Below are 8,455 nucleotides of genomic sequence, written 5' to 3'. Positions count from 1 at the left end.
ATTCTTTATTCTCAGGTTGCGACCCTCCTCGTGTCCCCCGAATTACTGAGACCCGCGGGTCGGGTCAAGTGACTATACCTTCAGAGAAGAACAATTGTCTCATGCCCTGAAGCCATGTACTGCTGATAGCTCCTCACGAGCCCTCCCCCACCCACACTGGAATGTTATCTGGTTTGATTCCTACAGGTTGTACACAGGTTACTACAGCCATTGTGAGTTCATGAACACAACAGCCATGGGATGTTCAGAAGACAGCATTTTGGAGCCCTCCTCTTCATCCTCTGGCTCTTACATTCTTTCTGCCTCCTCTCCTGGGAAGTTACCTGAGCCTTGGGAAGCAAGAGGTGCTATTGGTAAAGATGAACCATTACAGTTAGGTTCCTCGAGCCACTCAATCTCTGAACTAATCAGTTACTGAGTGTCAGTATTAACCTCTGCCCAATACAAAATAAACCTTCTTTGGCCAAGGCTGAAAGCAGTCTAGATCTGTGGTTATACATATTGGTGTTTAGAAGGTGGATAGGCATGATGCTCCTTGGTATCTGACTAAGTTGATTGTACCAGGCATGAGTTCCCTTCTATAGAGCAGGATTTAGATCCAACTGGAAGGCAGCTGGTCGCTTCATAGGAGCCATGCCACATGGGCACATCCTGCACAGCAGAGGTATTGTACAATTCAGGGACCAGAGCAGAGTGAGACCACTTATGTTACCTTCCCTCAAAGCCTCCATAACAACGAAAACCAGCAAGCAGGGAGGAGGTTTCCTACTTGGTTTGAGATTGTTTTCTCTATACCATGGACATCTTGACATCTTCTTTAATCAATAACTTGTAAGGACTGAGTACCCAGGACCATGCAGGAGGAATGACAAATGGTTTTTGAGCCCGTGGAATTCAGCTCACGGGTCACCACAACAGTCACACAGGTGAGCCTTGGTGTGGCACAGCCCCAAGAACTATGTGTCCTGAGGACTTCATGCTGTTTAGCAGTTCTGCTCTGCGTGCTGCCCTCATATCCCTCTTAATCTAAGAAATATATGAAAGCTCTAAGCAGGCTTCCAGCCCCTCACTCGGCAGTCAGTATCTCTGGCACTCACAATACTTGATCTCTTTCAGGCATTGCTGCTAAAGCAGATTAATGACTTAATCACCACCCTAGAGAAGAACTTAGAGATGGAGAGGACCAGAAATGACCACAACCCTTAGAAAACATTTAAAAAAATAAAGTTGTTAGTGAAGCTAGATTGAGATATTTTTACTACTAGCTCTGATGTAGAAAATATTAGGAAACAATTTGAAGTTCAGGAAGGCACACTCTCATCAGTTAAGCTAAGGGACCCTTTATAGTCAGGGAACAAGAACAATGGCAGCCCTGGCTAGCGTGACTCTCACTGAGGCTGGACTGCTGATTGACTTCTCATGGCTAGTGTGACTCTCACTGAGGCTGGACTGCTGATTGACTTCTCATGGCTGACGTGACTCTCACTGAGGCTGGACTGCTGATTGACTTCTCATGGCTGACGTGAATCTCACTGAGGCTGGACTGCTGATTGAGTTCTCATACCCATTTTTTTGCCTTCAGCTTCCTGATAGGATTTTATTAAGAACTGCTGATGAATAGGTGTGCATTCTGAGGATTTAAGGTAGAAATGACTGATTTTTATATAATATAAAAGTTTAGACTTGTGATTTTTAAAAAAGATTCTTACAAGATGACTTTTGAAGATAAATAATAAAATAATTACTCCTTTCTTTGTAATTGCAAATTGCTGCCTGCCAGTAAGAGAAACTAGTTGAGAGAACTATGTTGCTTACATTTTGTTAATCTATAACAAGTAGCTTATTTACAAATATACTTGGTTTTGGGGAATAATTTGTTTTTTTTTTTTACCTGTAATACATACATAATGTTATTTCTTATAAGAAATACCTTATAAGGTATTGTAAAGCAAATCGTTTTTTCATAACCATTCACTAGAAGAAAATTAAAACATAATCACATTGTAATTTAGTACTGCTTGAAATATTTTGCTGGGATATAGAAGTGATAGAAGAAAGAATAAAGGATGAGGGTTGGAGCATCCATCAACTATGTGTATAAGGTTTGTGTGTGTGGAGGGTTGGAGCATTGTTCCTTTTCTACATCAACTATGTGTATGTATGTAGTGTGTAAGGTTTGTGTGAATGGGGGCTGGAATACTATTCCTTCTGTCCATCAACTGTGTGTGTGTATGTATGTATGTATGTATGTATGTATGTATGTAAAGCTTGTCTGGGTGTGTGTTGGAGCTTACTCCACCCACCAATTGTATGTATTTATGTATGTATGTTTAAGCTGCTTGGAGCCTGTTTGCTGGAGCTTTGCTCTAACAATTCTATGTGTGAATGTGTATATGTCTGCCTGTAGTTATGTATGTATGTATGTATGTATGTATGTATGTATGTATGTATGTGTGTATGTTTGTTTGTATGTATTCACATGTGTATATATTTGTGTGTATAGAGTTATTGGAGTCTCCCTTTTGTGTTATCCACTCAGTGTGTGTGTTGTGTGTATGTGAATTTTCTCTCTTTCCTTTTATTTCTCACCAGCCCAAGGAGTTAAAAGAGTTCATAGCTTTTCTGCTGTCCACAGGGAGTGCCAGCCCCAGTAAATTAAACTTTGTTTCCTTGCTGACTCACTTCTCTAATCGCTGGCTGCTTTTGGCAGCAGTCCTGGGGGTATCTGGATCCACCCAGATCAGAGGCTCTAAGTGCTGATCCCCAAGGCTGCCTGTCTCACTTTACCCACCACATGGATGTCAAAGCAAGGTACCCCATGCCTGAAGCACAATTTTCTATATAACGGATATTTTTTAGAATCAGCTTTGTCTACCCATGCAAGGTACCTCCATTTAAACTCCTTTTGAAATATATTTAGAAATTATTGCACTAATTAATGGGTTTCCACAGAGCTTCTCATTTAACTGCATTTTGGGTTGACCTGTCCTTCACCATCTTATCCCCTTCATCCTCCTGTCTCCATCTCTCATAAATGTTTAACTGCACAGGATCCATTCCTTTTCTTTCATGTCACTCATACCTGTTTTCCTATCCTATCAACTGAGAAATTTTTGCCATGGGTACACAGGCATATAAAATAAGTATACAAATCAAACATGCCCTGACAAGAAATCACAAGAAATTCATCTTAAAATAAATCCTTGGCATTCATATAATTTTGCCATTACTTAAGATGCTTTTGTATACAAATGAACTGAATATGCATGTTTATTTCTACATCAAGAGTTAAATATAGGTTAAATATTTGATACCACAGGACTCAGGGCATCCTCAAGACTTGTTCAACGGTCTGATTTTATAATCAAATCCTGAAAGTGCCACATCACATAAGGTATGACACAGGTATATTTCAGGCCATTGTCAAATTGTGAGAACTTATGTCCTTGCTGCACGCACTTGTCTACCCCAGTAGGTCTACAGTATCAGGGTTAAAACCTGATCGTGGACAAGAGGCGTATGACTCCAAAGGGAGTTTGTCTCCTGGGGATTTCAGTCAGTTGTGGGCATCTCCTAACTCAGATGTGTTCCAGATTGATCTCTGCTAAGTCTGTGGAGAGATATGCATGCTTTCTTTATTCAGGCATAATGGTGTCTTAAGAAATATTTCGTTATAGCTAACACTGAGATTGAACATTATTTCCTGGCTTTCACCATGCTTCAGTAATCCTATTAGATTTCCTAGATGTAATTAGCTGGGAATTTTTACTAAAAGCTGTCTTACCAGACAAGGCATCTCAAGAGTTAAAAATAGCAGTTAGGCACTTGTTATCAGAGAAATCTCTCTCTCACACACACACACACACAAACTATTTCACTTCCAGTGAGAAGCTAGAAGTTGTAGGGCTCCCATCACTAATTATTTATGTTTCAGCCAAGGAATGCTAGAATACAACCTTCAGCTACTTGCCTCAGACAGACCCTGAGAGTTTATCTTAGGGCTGCCAGGACAACCTAGCCCAAGAAGAAAGACACCACTGCTCCTCCGCCTTGCACCTGGCTGTTTGATTTTACTGACTTTGATGTAGCCATCTCCTGCCTATGTGAATTTTGTAGTTTACCCTGTTTTCTGTATACTATATAAGCCTGATTTCTACTTTGTACAAATTGCATTCAGTTACACCACTCCCTTGTGTCTGTTTCTGTTTGTCTTTTCATCGCCAACGCCTTGTCTACCTGACTAGGACCCTGTTCCCCACACGAGTTGAGGGAGACCCAGACTGGCCAGCCCGTAGCATGTCCTAATCTTAAACCAAAACTATTAATATTTTATGGAAATCAAGTTAGAAACAATTTTCAAAATTAAACACTTTGATACAATGCAATCCAAAAAGAAGTCTAAAGAATTCACCCAGGCTGAAGAGGGATGGTAGGAATATATTGAAACATTGTTTCTATAATTAAACCAATATATTTCTGTAAGAACAGAAAAGTTGCATGTATAATAAAAACATGCCATTCTTAACATGAGTCTGAGATGAGGCATTTCTATTTGTGTAGTGTGGCACCTCAGAGCTTGTGTGCACATATTGTATGCCCAGGACCAAGATCACAGTAAAGTCATATAATTATAACATGGGCAAGCAAGTTCAGTATGCATTTGGCTTTGGTTAATATTTGGTTGTTGCAAGTTGAAAAACTGTCTTTGTTACCATATTGCTCACAGCTCTGACAGCTACACATTTCCAAATGGGGTTGTGAAGCGCCCGCCATTAAAAAGCAGCACCCCAGCTCACAATAGTCTTTAGTCAAGATTTGTCACAGGACAGAAAGACTGCTCAGCAGTTGTGGGGCTTGGGAAATTTGAGGTCTTTGCAATAAAGAATGGGGGTCTTCACAGGGCCAAGGGCCTCTTTTCCCATTGATGATCAACTTTGCAATCCTCTACTATACACATGCTGCCAGAACAATCAGTCCCACCATGTATAGTCCTTGGTTGGTGGTTGAGTCCTGGGAGCTCTGGGGGTACTAGTTAGTTCATATTGTTGTTCATCCTAAGGGGCTGCAAACCCTTCATCTCAATTCTGTGCCCCAGTGTAGGGAAATGCCAGGGCCAATAAGTGGGAGAGGGTGGGTGGTAAGCATGGGGAGGAGGGAGGCAACAGGGGTTTGTTCTTGTTGGTTTTGTTTGTTTGTTGAAATATCTAATAAAAAAAAGAGAAAAAAAAGAATGGGGGTCTTGAGGAAGGGCCACCATAAAGCTGCCAGGTGTTGCTTCTCCCTCTTAGGTGACCAGCTCTGGGATAGCAGCCACCCATGGCCAGTTTTCTGCATGAACGTTAAGTGGGTCAGACTAAGAAACAAAGGAGGGGAAGGGCTCAGACTGTAGCTGCATGCTGCAGGGAACCTGGCCCAAAGGGCAAGTGCCTTCTCTGGGAGAGAAGCTGCCTTTGCCTCACATAGAGCAGCTAATGAACAAGAGAAGCAGAAGGCTTAGCCTAGCTTTCCTTGTGCGTGGTTTGAGAACTTTCCTTTTGGCCTCTTTCTGGGACCTAGAGATGGTCATTACATTGCCTGCCATTGGGGGTGGTATGGAACCAATCCTATTGGCTAGCACTGGAAAGCTGTTTCAGGATACGTGATGGAGCAGAGCCGATGTTGACTCAGGACTGGACACTGAGCCCTCACTGGGACCTTGACTCACTTCACACAGCTGTCTCATACCATCAGCTTAAAGAAATGTTTTCCTAATAGTCATGCTTGTGTGTGTGTATGTGTGTGTGTTTGTGCATATACATGTATGTACCTATCTTTGTAGAGGCCAGAGGTCAACAATGGATGTCTTTCTCGATTGCTCTCCATCTTACCACTGAGTCACTGTCTCTCACTGAACCTGGAGCCCATCACTTGGCCAGACTGGCTGGCCACCTCCCTGGGGCTAGACTACAGGCACTCCAGGGCTGTGCCCAGGCTTTCACATGCGTGCTAGGGATCAAACTCAGGTACCTATGCTTGTGTATCAAGTACTTTGCCCACTGATCCATGTCCTGAGCTACATTTAAAAAATGAGGTTGCGGCCTGGTCCCCCCCAGTACCATGGCCAAGACCGTGGCGTATTTCTCCGACCCCAATGTGGGCAACTTCCACTACGGAGCTGGACACCCGATGAAACCCCATCGCCTGGCATTGACTCATAGCCTAGTCTTGCATTATGGTCTCTATAAGAAGATGATCGTCTTCAAGCCTTACCAGGCCTCACAGCACGACATGTGCCGCTTCCATTCTAAGGACTACATCAACTTCCTGCAGAGAGTCAGCCCCACCAATATGCAGGGTTTCACCAAGAGCCTTAATGCCTTCAACGTGGGTGATGACTGCCCAGTGTTTCCCGGGCTCTTCGAGTTCTGCTCCCGTTACACAGGCGCATCTCTGCAAGGAGCAACACAGCTAAACAACAAGATCTGTGATATTGCCATCAACTGGGCTGGTGTTCTACATCATGCCAAGAAATTTGAGGCCTCTGGCTTCTGCTATGTCAATGACATAGTGATTGGTACCCTGGAGCTGCTTAAGTACCACCCTCGGGTGCTCTACATTGATACTGACATCCATCATGGTGACGGGGTTCAGGAAGCCTTCTACCTTACTGACTGGGTCATGACTGTGTCCTTCCACAAATATGGAAATTACTTCTTTCCTGGAACAGGTGACATGTATGAAGTTGGAGTGGAGAGTGGCCGCTACTATTGTCTCAATGTGCCCTTAAGGGATGGCATTGATGACCAGAGTTACAAGCACCTTTTCCAGCCAGTCATCAGCCAGGTGGTGGACTTCTACCAGCCAACGTGCATCGTGCTCCAGTGTGGAGCTGACTCCCTGGGCTGGGATCTATTAGGGCTGCTTCAATCTCAGCATTCGAGGACACGGGGAATATGTTGAATATGTCAAGAGTTTCAATATCCCTGTCCTAGTGCTGGGAGGTGGTGGCTACACTGTCCGAAACGTTGCCCGGTGCTGGACATATGAAACATCTCTGCTGGTAGAAGAGGCCATTAGTGAGGAACTTCCCTACAGTGAATACTTTGAGTACTTTGCCCCAGATTTCACACTCCACCCAGATGTCAGCACCTGCATCGAGAATCAGAACTCACACCAGTATCTGGACCAGATCCGCCAGACAATCTTTGAAAACCTGAAGATGCTGAACCATGCACCGAGTGTCCAGATTCACGACGTCCCGGCAGACCTCCTGACATACAACAGGACTGATGAGCCCGATACTGAAGAGAGAGGCCCTGAGGAGAACTACAGCAGGCTGGAAGCACCCAATGAATTCTATGACAGAGACCATGACAATGACAAGGAAAGTGATGTGGAGATTTAGAGTCGCAGGGATGCTGCGTCCCCAAGAGGTCCTTGTCACCTCTGTGGTGGGGAGAAGTATGGCTCCCCCAAGGTCTGAACTGGGCACTCCAGGGCGTTTACCAACTCTGGTAAAGGGTTTGGAAACCACATGTGGTTCTAGAATCAACTCCCCTTTCCCTCAGACTCTCATAGCCTGATGCTGTCCCTATCAGAGATGAGACATGGACAAGTCTCTGGAACATTATGGGTAATGGGCCCCAGCAGCTGTCCCCAGCCCCTCTTCCCCTCATTTGTTCTTTCTGTCCCTCTAACACAGAGACTGTTAGAGATGAAAGTTTGGATGGTACTAAGGTCACTTCTAACTTCCTTCTGAGTTCCCCTTCTACAGTTCTTGCTTCCATGCAAGGTGAACCTGAGGGGAGGAAGGCGTGACTCTGAAACTTTAACTGCAAATGAAGCACAGTGGCAAGGAGGAGAGGGGGTGAAGCTCAAACTGGCTTTATGTCCATTTTACTGTTTTTGATCTAATAAACTAATTGGTATTTTTTGTAAAAAAAAAAAAAAAAAAAATGAGATTGCAGCTTGACTTTCCTGCCACACATGTTCACTTCACTGATGAGGCTCCTTCTTGTTGCCACATATTTGCAAGCCATTGATCTCCAGAGATGCACTGATATCCAGAGCTTATTTATAAGGGGAATCACAAGGAGTAGCAATAACCTCCAATTCTCATAGTATTATAATGTTTCTCTTTCTTCACTGAAACTTCTATTAGACCCCAGGGTAAATCTACTAAGAGATGCTCATCTCTAATGAAGACACAACACAAGGACTTGTACCCTACAAAGTACTAGGGACAAGCACGGTTGCTCAGTGCCCTGCAGGAAGATGCCATTTCAAAGGGCAACATCTTTGCTGTGATTTTAAAGGTTTTTCTGTTGTTGTCTACAAAAGTACATGTTATTGTGGTAATAACTATATAGCTGAGCCCTAGCCACCAGTGTCTTGTTTTAGCAACATTATTATATTATGACAGAGGAAAACAAAGTCTTGTATTTTGACAGGTTTGTTTCACTTATAAATGGTTAGC

At 43.5% G+C, this 8,455-nt stretch overlaps 1 pseudogene across 1 annotated transcript; it reads left to right on the top strand.

The window, feature by feature from the left end:
* Positions 1-6,096: 6,096 nt before the first annotated feature.
* Positions 6,097-7,426, top strand: LOC116079928 (annotated as a pseudogene). Its single transcript, XR_004114219.1, has one exon. The product of XR_004114219.1 is annotated as a histone deacetylase 3 pseudogene (transcript).
* The last annotated feature ends 1,029 nt before the right edge of the window (positions 7,427-8,455 follow it).

This window comes from Mastomys coucha, unplaced genomic scaffold, assembly GCF_008632895.1.
Source record: "Mastomys coucha isolate ucsf_1 unplaced genomic scaffold, UCSF_Mcou_1 pScaffold6, whole genome shotgun sequence".
Classification (NCBI taxonomy): domain Eukaryota; kingdom Metazoa; phylum Chordata; class Mammalia; order Rodentia; family Muridae; genus Mastomys; species Mastomys coucha.
Note: the sequence above shows the minus strand (reverse complement) of the source record. Positions and strands in the feature narration are given on the sequence as shown.